The following is a 13,435-nucleotide window of genomic DNA, read 5'->3' on the forward strand; positions in this document are numbered from 1 at the left end:
TTTAGATTAATAAGACCCATCCTAGAAAAAGCCCAAGCCATGACACTACCTCCACTGTGCATCACAGTTAAGTTGGTATAATTGAGATCATGAGAAGACACCTTGTTTTCTCCAATGCTTAGGATTTCCATTACATTGGTTACAAGGTTAATCTTTGTCTCATCAGTCCGTAATAAGTTAATAGGCTTTCTCAGTACGTCTTGTGAAGTTCCAGCATGTTCTTCCTATTCTTCTTGCTAATAGTGCCTTTTATCTTCTGGTGAAGCCAGAAAGTCTTCTGGGGACAGTAGATTGTGATACCTTTATTTCTACACTCTGGAGGTTTTTGCTGATGCCACTAATAGCTGTTTTAGGGTCTTTGTTTAAGACATTCACAATGTTTCTATCATCAACTGCTGTTGTTTTTCCTGGTCTGGCTGTTTGAATTCTGTCAAAAGTCAAAGGTTTACGGACATTTTTTGGTTTCTACGGAATATTTGGAACTGTTATACTAAATAAAACTATTTATTGTGTGGCAGTTATATATTTTTGAAAAAAAATTAAATGTTTTTCAAGGCTTTGTCAATTTACAAGTATCACAGAAATATCCTGACATATTATACAATAACATTAAGCATGTATCCATCATCAACTCACACTTATAACTCACAACCTGTTTTTACACTAGCTACAGCTCTCCATTATCCATTATGTGCCCTTCACCTATTCACACTCATAACTCACAACCTATTCCTACATTAGCTGTATCAGCTGAAGCTCTACATTATCTCTCTGTACTTTTGCTTTTGTTCTGTTATTTGTTTATACTGTGCAGGTCGACGGGAGGAGGATAGTACAGACTTGGTAAGTTGGACTCACAAGTGTATGCTCCCAAGCTAGGGAGGACTCAGGACTTTTATTCTGTAATTGGAACACTTGTGTCACCCTCTCAGGGCATGGAAATCGTTGTTCCGTAAACGTAGGAGCACACTTTTACTTTTACCCCTTCCTTAACATATAAACCACATATCTGAAGTCTAAACCCCTACAAACTCACCTAAAAATAACATTAGACTTTATTTTATTATACAGCAGTACTATTTTAAATATGTGTAACTTACAGGTAGGCACTTTCTTCTCTGCTGATACTGCTGTGAGGTGCATTCTGGGTTATTGGGCTGTAAGAAGTCCACACAAGCCACCTTCCATGCATCTTCGACAGTTTGGGAAGAGCAAAAACTCATCAGGGGCTTGATGTAAAAAGCGCTATATACATAAAATTGAATTGAATTGAATTGCAATGAATATCATGATACTATTTTAGGTCCATATCGCCCACCCCTACTAGTAGTCTCACTGGTAAGTATGATTCACTGTTTAATTACATACGTATGCCTTGCTGTTCCCTTTGCTAAACTAACTCTGTCTAAGACTAAAATAAGGAATTGTATTTTTTGGCTGATTTATTGATTTAAAACATTTCTTCAGTGTATATATATATATATATATATATATATATATATTTATATCTGCTCAGCGAGTCCTCATCATATTCCATTAAGCTCCTCTCAACTTGATTCTTCTCCGCTGATCTGATGGTTGAGCAGCCAACAATCACAGCTGTCAGGTATCTCTGTCAAATCAGGTTTTGCTGAAGATGTAAGCGCCGGTCCCTGTGTGGCTTAGCTGGATGTAAACCCGCAGCCTTAAAATTGAGTGTGCGGCGCATAACTAAAAATACGGGGACGCCGCATTTGCTCGCTGTCCCAACTGTTTTGGTTACGTTTCACTCAGGAAGATGGAAGTCCATTTAGAAGTAATGGATTGTGACAGTACGGACAGAAGATGACATTACATGCCTGACGCCAACTCCAATCACTCCACGCAAGTTCCACCAAGACCACTTTTATACTCTCCGATGGATAATCAGGTTCAGAGCTGGAGAAATGTGCCCACACCCAGACCATCATCATCAACCTGCTTTAAAACTGTCAGCTTTAACAAAGTGATTCCTGAAGTCATTTCCCATTAGATATACTGACCGGAGGTAAATGAAATCCGACGTTTCTGCTTTCGCACAGTTCATGTACCATTTAAATTACGTCTGCTGATGCTCGCTGTGTTTAAAACAGAACTAGTATCAGTTTTAAAGGGTTAATAACCTTTTTGTAACATTAAGCTGGTAAAAATGTGCAGTTTGTGTAAATTGTGTAAATTTGTAAATGAACTACAGCACACCTAAGTTAGGTTAGTCTCATTTCATCTTGTTTCTCATTGGTCAAAACCCTACAGGACCACACAACACATGGCAGCAATTAATTGGACGGTGGGTCATTCTTAACACTGTAGAGACACTATGATATTATGGTGATTAGTGTGTTAGTAGTGTTAGTTGTAGGGCTTGTATAAGTGGATCAGACACAGCAGTGCTGCTGGAGTTTTTAAACACTGTGTCTACACACAGTCGACTCTATTAGACACTCCTCCCAGGCCTACACTGTATGTATTGCTATGCACAACAAGAATTTAAGAAATAAAGCTCTAAAAATTTAAAGAAGGAATCCAATTGGTTGTTCATTATTAAGTGAAATATCATATTCTCTCTAGTGTATTTATAATGTATAATTATTTTATAATTTATAATTTATAATCTCTAACCAAGGAATTTACAGCTCTGGAAAAAATTAAAATACCACTTTTGAATCAATTTATAGGTATATGTTTGAGTATATATATATATATATATATATATATATATATATATATATATATATATATATATATATATATATATATATATATATATATATATATATATATTATTTTTTTTTTTGATTATATAAAATATGGACAACATTTCTCCCAATCAATATTTGGTGGAATAACCCTGGTTTTTAATCACAGTTTTCATGCATCTTGGCATGTTCTCCTCCACCAGTCTTACACACTGCTTTTGGATAACTCTATTCCACTCCTGGTGCAAACATTCAAGCAGTTCAGCTTGGTTTAATGGCTTGTGATCATCCATCTTCCTCTTGATTATATTTTAATTTGGTAAAATCAAGGAAAAACGTCACCATTAAGTGGTCTCTTATTTTTTTCAGAGCTGTACATACATATGTATTTTCAGTAGAATACTCAATTGCTTAGCTGCAGCCCAACTTAATTATACCAAATATAGTATTCTATGATAACATTAGTTACACATGCCCCTTTATTTAAAAAAAATAAGGAGAATCAGAAGGTCAGGAAAATATTACAGAAACGAAAAATAGCATTATTAACCAACTGAACCATTCAAAGCTGCTGGCTACATGAAAATAATAACAATAATATTATTTATTTATTTTGATTTTCATTCTGTGAACTGTTAGAAATCCCAGGTATTGGTTGGATCTCATTTCAGCTGAAGTATTGTACTGGACTGTAGCATGCTTTGTGTTGTGTCGTGGTTCTGGGCAGTATTAGTTGTGAGCTGGTTATTTCATTTTTTTTTTTTTTGTCAGTATAAGATCAGAGTGTAATCTAGCAGCCATGTGCACCATGAGACCATAAGCATAATACAAAGGCATCACTCTGGAACCCCAGCCGTCCTCCTCTTGTGTCTGCACTTGAGATCTCAATCTGCAACTTAAAGGGCCCTTCCCTCGCTTTCTTTGTGCCCAGCCGGAGAGGTTACATCAAGAGGGAGAGGGGACGGCGATTGTTGTATTCGAGAGGGAGATGGAGACAGAAAAACACAGAACAAGGGGGAAAAGGATACAGAGGCGAAGGGAGATGGAGAGAAAGATGGGGGGTTGGGTGTGTGTATAAATGTGTGTGTGTGTGTGTGTGTGTGTGTGAAAGCATGTGTGTTCCAGCACTAAGGGACTGTAGCCCCTTGGGGAGCAGATCCTGTCATAGAGATCACAACAGACTGTCATGCGCACAGCCAGGAGCCTGAGAAACACACTGGTGTGGTGTGGAGCAGGACTGCAGAGATTAGTGGACAGAGTCATAACGTTGATTTGTAAAGAATCGCTACTTATTTAAAAGATAAAAACACTCCAAGACCTTAAAATGATTAATATATTATATATTAGTGTATTATACAAGATAAAATATGTGTCATGTAAGAAATAACAAAACTATATTACCAAGATACGCTGAGGATCTCTATTGTCTGAACTAGGGCTATGTATTTACAATTGTGTAAATAAAATCATAGTATTATATATATATATATATATATATATATATATATATATATATATATATATATATATATATGTTGCAATATCAATAGTCTCAACTATGACATATTAATCCCATTATCATCTTTGAAACAATGAAATGAAAACACTTATAAATATTGTGATAATACCATATATTAAATATTTTGCACTTTGATACTGTGGTAGTTTTTTTCTTTAATTACATAACATTATTTTAGGTTACATTGTATACTTCAATAGAATCATTTTCTATTTTCTATATTTTCTGCAATATATATATATATTGTGAGACTAAATGTCTTGCAGCGTGAAAACTCTGCATGCACACATTGCACATTGTGTGTGAACAATGTAGGGGAGGAGTCAACAGGCCTATGCCTTGTCCTCCTAATGCGTATTCCGTCTAACCGGTACTTTTAGATGAGACTTAGGTGAGACACTGATTTAAACTAATCTGACTCCATTTATAATTATCAACTAGGTAAAGATTAACTGTTAACTATTAATAGTAGCATATCTACTAAGATTATAGTCTATCTAATAAAACTAGGTCTTGTTAAATAGTTCAGTGATAGGAGATATGGGCATAAAAGCTAGACAACAATACTACATAACATGTGAGAACAGCCTGATACCTGGGTTGAGATGTTCAGCGGTCCAGAACTTAGTCTACACTAGCGGTTACAGAACATAACACTCAATCTTATCTATTTCCCTCAGAGGTTAGAGTGTGGCATAGCCAACAAAACTACATAACATGTGAAAACAGCCCGGCACCTAGGTTGAGATGTTCAGCGGTCCAGAACTTAATCTAAATTAATAGTTACAGGACATAACACTCAAACTTCATATTCCCCTCAGCGGTTAAGAGCTTAGTATAGCACCCAGTGAAACTCACTATATAACTATAAAAGTCTAGAAACTTAAAGAATCTCAGACTACAGACCTCTTTGGCTCCTAGGCTTACTAGGAAAAAGACTCAACAAAGTAATTGCTACAGATTAACAGTTAATGGTTTATTGTGACCTTAATTGACATATGTAACAATGTAACAATATTCCTAAAGTAATCTAAAGACAGATCTAAAGATAACAGTTAAGAATAGTGCACAGTACATTTGAAATACAATGTTGTATGGTATATTTGAAGTGATGGTTACATGCAGAGCATGGGAGGTCTCATACTACCAGACAAACTCAGCGAGTAGGTCTTTGTGCTTTCCTTAAATATCCAACCAGAACATTACACCTCAAATTTACATTGAGATTGGAATTTGGCACTATTTACCGACTATCACAACCATTTGTTCATCATGGCCTTTGATCATCACGGGGCAATCCTAAACCCATCAGGAGCAGGAAGGGGAGTGTCTCTCCAGAATGGAGACATTTCTCCCAAAGTTCAGAGATGTTTTATTAAGGTTATCTTTAACATTTCTTCATTGAGACCATTGTACTTCTCACACTGAGACCATTAAAATGATACCAAACACAAAGACATTCACATTTCATATTAACAAGATACATTTCAGATCCAGCATTTAAAAAGATTCTTCAGCTCAGTAGACATCCTCAAGCAAGATGGTCAGTTGCCCTTTGGCCCCATCTTCAAGCAAGAGGTGTCAACTGCCCTTTTGGCCAGGCTTCATGATTTCATTTGATTAACAACACAATGCCCGAGGTGAGGAGCGGAGGTGTGCAAAGACAATTAGGGTACCCCATGGAATAGCCTTACAACAATATACACTGACTTGCCATATAAGTCATATACTGACACTTATTCATGTCATTAAAGTTATTCATGTCGACTTGCTATGAGCACACAGGCTAGTGTTCCTAATCTTTCTATTGATCTAAGACTTTATTTACATACTGAAATATATAAACACTTATTTACTTATTGTTTACACTAAGAACTAGATTACACTTTGATTAGTAATAATAATGTCTGTTGCGGAACTCACTTCGCTACAATTCGCTTGATAAAAAAAAATATTTTTATTGATTACCATTGCTTTCATACTGTTCATTTCCATTAGCACTATAATGAAATTCCAATGTGTATATTTATCAATTACAAACTTTTATTATAGTGTATATTTTCTTCTAGAGTGCATTATTACCTTTTATTTTTGAATTTTATGGAAAATCCTTCAGTTTGTATCTGAATATGTTTGGAGGAGGCTTTTAGCTATCTTCCAACTATGCAGTCTAATCTTAAAACAGCAGTATATACTACAGAATAGCTCCAGTTATAGAGCTAGCATAGCTAACATAAAGTTAACATAGAGGATAGAGCATATTTTGTTGACTGAATATGGGATGATCCCATGACTTTTATTTGGTAAAAAAGAGGTAATAAAACAGAAATGCCATTAGTGTAAAAAAAAAAAAAAAACATTTTAACGATTAGCTTTGCAGAATGGGTGGGCAAAAATAATCATGATATTTTAGAATATTTAGAATTAAAATTTTTATCTTAGCTTAACTTATATATAGCTTAACTAATATATTACTTCAAAAACATAAATGTAAACATTTATTAATTTAAACAGTTTTTTTTTTCAAATGAAGTAGAGATATAAAAATATCTAGTTTGTAAATAACAATAACTTGCTAAGACTATAGGATTAAAAAAATAAAATAAGACTTGAGCTTTTACCACAGAATACCACTTTTATCATGATATAGATATTTATTTTTTCATTTGTAAAATTGTACCAATATTGCTGTGAACGATACGATATGGCACACCTCTGATTTTCCACACCCCTCATTGTACAGTGTCCAGAATCGGCACGCTGCTGCGGCTTGTCGAATGAAGGTGGTTTTTGAACAGCGACAACAAAGGATTAAGTGTAAGCCCTTTATGACTGGAGCACAGCACTCGGTCGGAGCGCTGCAGCTGTTTTTAGTCTGTCACAGCCGGGAAAACCACATCATACTTTCACACTCGCACTGCGGCTGAGTCACACTGCAGCTCATGTGTGGGGAAATATGCGCTCGTATTCCTGTATATCTGCTAAAAATTATTATTAATTATTTTTCTTTTTTTTTGTGGTAGCCATTAGCCAGCGTCCTTGTCTTTCCATATGTTTGATAAGAGTGTGTGTGTGTGTGTGTGTGTGTGTGCGCACACATGCGGTGGGGGAGTGAGCTTCCCATTTCAACCAGTTAAACAGGATGCCAGAATGTTGACAGGAAAAAATAATGACGGTCACTTCTTTGATCTCCCACATATGTTCAGACTGTCTTCCCAATGCCTCTACTACCTCCCCCGCACAAACACACACACACACACACACACACATACACTTACACACACACATATCTGCGGACAAAGGAGGACCGAGGCGGGTAGTGAAAGTGGAATGCCATCTTGTGTCAACATATAGACGACTTTCTTCTTTCTCACAAGAGCTCCCGGGCTTTGACAATATCAGAACAAGGTCCTCGCAGAAGCAGGGGGGTCTTCAGCAGAGCGAAGCCAGTCATCCCTCCGTTTGTCCACTCAGAAGGGTTCTTTACTCCTCTCTCCACTCATCCCTCTATCCCATCGCTTTTTACCTGCCTGCTTATGTGGCGATGACAGCCAACTGTCACGAGTTTACATCACTCAATATGCAGGAACTGTCATCCAGGCCTTCATCAGCGCTACTTAACAACTCCTCCAACAAAAGGTCCGCTGTGCCAGTGTGGATGGGTTTGTCACTTTTACAGCCCAGCTGTGTTATTATCGCCTAATTCACAAAGACAAGATGATAATTACATACAATTAGAATTATATACCTGCCACACTAAGCCTTAGGTAATTCCACAGCGAGGACTCCCACAGGCTCTGATCTCGCCCCGAGTTTCTCGCAAAGCTCGGTAATTACTGTATTACATAACACTTATAAACTTTACTATATCATTACTAGGGGCTGAATAAAGGAGCACCGTCGCCACCGCTGGTTCAGAGTGGGAGTCGGCATTAACGCTACCATAAACAAGAGGTAGAAATCCATTCACAACAACGGAGGGTCTTACCAGAAGAGTGAGGTCCAGAAAGACACAACACTCTCATACGGGGGTGGGCATTATCACTATACAGGATCTCACAAATGTGAGAACTAAGGAGGACGAAAATAATGACATAAGTATAAATAAATAAATGCACATATAATAAATAAATAAATAAATATTTGTTTCTTTATTTAAATATTTATTGATTGATGTAATTCTGCATTTCTTTTTATATATAATATATATTTAAATATATTTATTTATTTATTTCAACATTTCTACAATTATTTATTTATTTCCACATTTCTACATGTATTTATTTAGTTATTTATTTCCACATTTCTTAATTTGCTCTTAATTTGCTTATTTCGGTATTTCTGATTTTCTATGTTAATTAGGTAGGCGATCCTATCCTTGCTCTAAAGCAGGATTGGTCAACTAAACATATACATATATATATATATATAACACATAAAGTAAATACAACATAAAGTAAAGAAGTTGGTTTACAGCTTATACAGAATAACAGTGCAAATTTTCTGTGTTCTCTAAATAACTTAACACACAGCCACACCCCTAAGTGGAAATGGCCAAATTTTGCCCAAAGTGTCAATATTTTTTGTGAACAACATTATTTTCCTTAAACAAGTTGCCACCTAAATCCACTTCCGCTCCTTTCACTCCTCCACCTTTCGTGCTCAACTGGGTTTAGGTCTGGAGACATGCCGCCACACATCATCTGAGCCAAACAAGTTAATCTTAAACTCATTAGACCCCAGAACACGTTTTTAGTAATCCATGCTCTTGTATTGCTTGTCTTTAGCAAACTGTTCACAGATTATGTGAGGCTTTTATATATATATATATATATATATATATATATATATATATATATATATATATATATATATATATATATATATATATATATTCTTGAAATACAATGGCTAAATAACTAAACAGTATGTAGCTGATGTCATTTAATATATGTCACTATAAAACTTAATATGTTTACTTTCTTTTGTTTAACTGATCAACCTTTTAATATTTCCCCCAGTCACATCTTAAAAACTTTATTTATTTTTGGACTTTATAAGGAATCATTGTATACAGACTATAATAACATTTGGTAAAGTGAACCCTAAAAACTAAAAATATACATGTCCAGAATTACCAATGGATATTTCATGGAAAACAAGCTCATATTTTTACTTTTATCAATTTTTATACAACATTTTTATGTGGTATATATACAGTATGATCTTCGATAATTATATGCCTTTTTATCCCTTATTATATGCCAAATTCCATTTATTTTATTTTATTATTATTTTTTTTTTAATGCCAGAACAACTAAATATCATAATACACTGTATATTGTATATCATACAAACATATTCATGTTTCGGGATGTTATATAGCTTCTTTATCCACTCTTCCTCTGATCTAGCTCACAGTAATACACATTCTCCTTTCTTTCTTTCTTTTTTCTTTTTTTTCTTAGAGAAGAAGCTTGAAATATGAATAGGCTGAACTTTCCTTGCCCACCCACCCAAGCGCAACAAAGCTGAGGCAATGTCATTCCCCAAGCTCGCAGACCGAAGGTCAACTGTACCTATTCACGTATGGCAGCGTCAATGTAAGGAATTCTGCGCAAACCAGGCCACAATTTCATGGCAAATTTCCACCCAGGAATACACGTGTTTGTAGAATGTAAAGGCAGCCAGCGGGAGAGGGTTCTCCTGGATTAGACCGGCTCATCAGTTTATCATTCATCAGTCAGCGGGGGAGAGAGCAGGGGAGGAGGACCCAAATCCCTAATTCTCCGCAGCCAGTACCTTCCTTTGTAGGGCCCAAAAGATTAACGAGGGGGCCTGAAAGAACCTGATGAGTTTAAAGCTGCGGATGAGAGCAGGGTGAAAGGCAGCACAGATCAGGACAGAGATACCATTAGAGACCGCCATAAATCCAGCCATGCTTATGGAAGGAGACTCTGCTTTAAAGAGCAGCTGCACTTTTTGACCTCCACCTCACACTCTTAAAAATAAAGGTTCCTAAATGTGCCTCGGACAGGTCTAGGACAACCCATAAATCGGGATACGATATTTATAGTATGTGGAGGTTCCTTAACGTCAAAAAACTTTTAAAGTGATTCTGTGGTTTTGTAAAAGAACCATACATTAAATGTTTATTTAAAAAAAAAAAAAAAAAAAATCTGGAATTTCTTGTTTTATGTATTGTGGGTTTATTGTGGGCAATTCTTGCAACATGTAAAAACTTTAGAACTACTTTTTTTACACATTTCATAAACAGAGTTAAAAAAAATACAGTTTTAGCATTAAAAAACGTGTAAAAAAAATCAACATTGAATGTGCAAAAGAGATCGGGCTGCATTTGCTAAAATGTTCTTCGGCTAAGAACTTCGTTGCCATTTGAGCATTCATATGAACTTTTTTAGATATTATATATATATATATATATATATATATATATATATATATATATATATATACATATTTCATGTTATGCTGTGTTGTGTTATGGCAATATAACAGAAAAAAATCACATTTGAATATAAAATATGAATTAATTTAATTATATATTTATACTTCATAAATAATTTTAACTTCATAAATTGTTTAATTAATTATTTAATTATTATCCTGCTTTCCGATTGCAGCTTCTTCACTTTTGGTCATGCCTAAATGTGGTTTGCACTGTTTGCTGTGTTTTGTCTCATTCCTGGAGTTAGATAGCTCTGCTCTATTGAGTGATGAACTCTCAAGATCTGGTTAGCGGTGATTAAAAAGTATTATTTTTTTTTATTCCACGAGTGGTAACAACACTGATTTTTGGGATCCTGCTCTCATGTGCAAGCTCCATAGTTGCTTTTTATATACTCAGAAGTGTAATCGAAGAATCCTATTAAATGCTTGCAGATTACGTGGGCTTTATATATCTTTTGAGGTGTTAGCACTGCCTTTTGGACCCGCATAATTACACTTCTAGCAATTTTATTGTCATTTTTGATGTTCTCATATGGAAAAATACTAGGTATTCAAAATGATCTGGATCTGTGGATCTGGATCACAAGGCCAAGGTTTCCTTTACCTTAACTAAGGGGGAAAATTCCCGCTCTGATTGCAGGCCTGCATACCTCACAGACCACTAATGATCACTCCAGCACAACTTTACAAGAGGAGGCCAGTTTTTAAGAGTAACGGTGATGAGGCACAACACCTCGCACGCCTCATGAATCAGTCTTCCCCTGCCCTCCAGATTTACTGGCACATTAGAGGAACTGGGAAGTGACTGAATTAAGGAAACAGGAATGTAAACTCACTTGGTTGGGAAATGTCGGCAGGTTTACTTTACAGCCTTTGCTTAAATGCGAGCGTGATTTACTTCCCTTTAAAAGACAATTTGAATTTCCTCGCCGGGTGGCCAGACGTAAACTCAGGTCTCAGGTCGCCCAGTGAAAGGCTTGCATCAGGACGCCCCCTAAGGAATGGCACGTAACAGGCTCAAGAAGTGCCAAGGGTTTATATATTAAAAGTGTGTGAGAAAGTGACAAACTTTACATGCGCTAAGCTCGCATACGTCCTGCCACGTTTCCACACTGCATCCTTTCACGCTGTATTACTGCCAGCATCAGGAGATTATGACAGGTGCGGCAGCTCTCACTAAGCAAGCCTTTTATCAAATTCTTTCACTCTCCGAAATGAGCTGCCGAGGCCATTTGTGCGGTCCGGCCGAGAGGAGAGAGCCAGAACCTGGGTAAGTGCCAGCAAACAGCTCTCTAGAATTTCAAGTGGAGGTCAGATGCTCTTTAAAGGGCACCAGGGAACTTTCTCTTTGAAATGAAAGGCCAGTGGCTGTGTTTGGATAGGATACACCGAGCTTTTATCCATAACAATGATAAAAGGAAAGCCACACTCCACACACCTAGAACAAAACAGTAAACGCTTTGGCCGAGAGTCCCTCCCTGTTCCCCTTGAGCCTGGATCAAACAATGGGTTTAAGTGACCTCTAAGATATTAATTAACTTGTGGGTGTAACTGATGGAATTCTACACTCGGTAAAGGCAAAGCTGTGTTTTTGTATTAGAATAAAGTGCCACAAAAAAGGTTGTTAACAATTTAATGTGTTTTTGCATTAGTTTCCCTTTGAATTTTAAGCTTAAGTCCCACAACGAGATAAAAGAACCTGATTAAAGCTGCAAAATGTGACCTTTTAAACACTGATGGAGCAGCAAACACGCAGCAAACAGCACAATTGGCCCTGCTCCCTCCACTCCTAGGGTGATGTCTGCAGCACAGGGCATCTGTGAGCTGAGGTATCGGAACCGAGGCGCTGCGCTTTCCTCCGAGTGTGCAGTGCTGTGATGCTACTCGGCAATGCTGCATTAGCAGCAGCTCGAAAAGAGGCGGAGTCTGACTTCACATGTATCAGAGGAAGCATGTGCTAGTCTTCACCCTCCTGGTGTGTTGGGGCATCACTAGTGATAGGGGGAGTCCTAATGAGTGGGTTGGGTAATTGGCTGTACCAAATTGGGGAGCAAATGGGAAAATTTTGAAATAAAATTATGAAAAAAATAATAATAAAGTGAAGTAAAGGTGTCCTGGTCAGAGAATGTAGTCACGCACCCTTACCCAGTCTGGTAAGTCCCGCCCTGTGGAAACTTAGCCCCTCCCCATGAGACTCCCAAGACAGTCATTGGCACATCGCACTGCACATGCAAGGTAGCTGAGTGCAGGGCTTAAGCATTCAGGTAAAGAAAGCTGTTACTGATCAAATACTACTCCACTCAAAAAATACTAACATACTGGTTTAATTATCCTGTATCTTTTTCAAATTGAAGTTCAAATAGGTGAATCCACCGGTATGAACCCATTTATATATTGTATGCACAGAAAAGCTACTAGCCTTGTCATTGTTTATGTGGGTGTACGTATATATTGTTGATGCAGTATGGATAGTTATAATTCTATGTTGATTTCAGAACACATCCAAAATATGTATATTTGTGCATGTACAATTATTCTGGCTTAGAAAAAGGAACATTCAGTGAAAAAAATCATGTCCATGATGAGTGTATGCATCAATGAATTAGTGAACGAACAGAAGGATTGGTTGGCTATGTGTATATTATTAAATTACTATATTTCCAGCCCAATATGTGATTAGCCATCTGCTGATAATCTAACCAATCTTGTCAGATCCTGTTATTCATATTTT

Source organism: Astyanax mexicanus, chromosome 9, assembly GCF_023375975.1.
Source record: "Astyanax mexicanus isolate ESR-SI-001 chromosome 9, AstMex3_surface, whole genome shotgun sequence".
NCBI lineage: Eukaryota > Metazoa > Chordata > Actinopteri > Characiformes > Acestrorhamphidae > Astyanax > Astyanax mexicanus.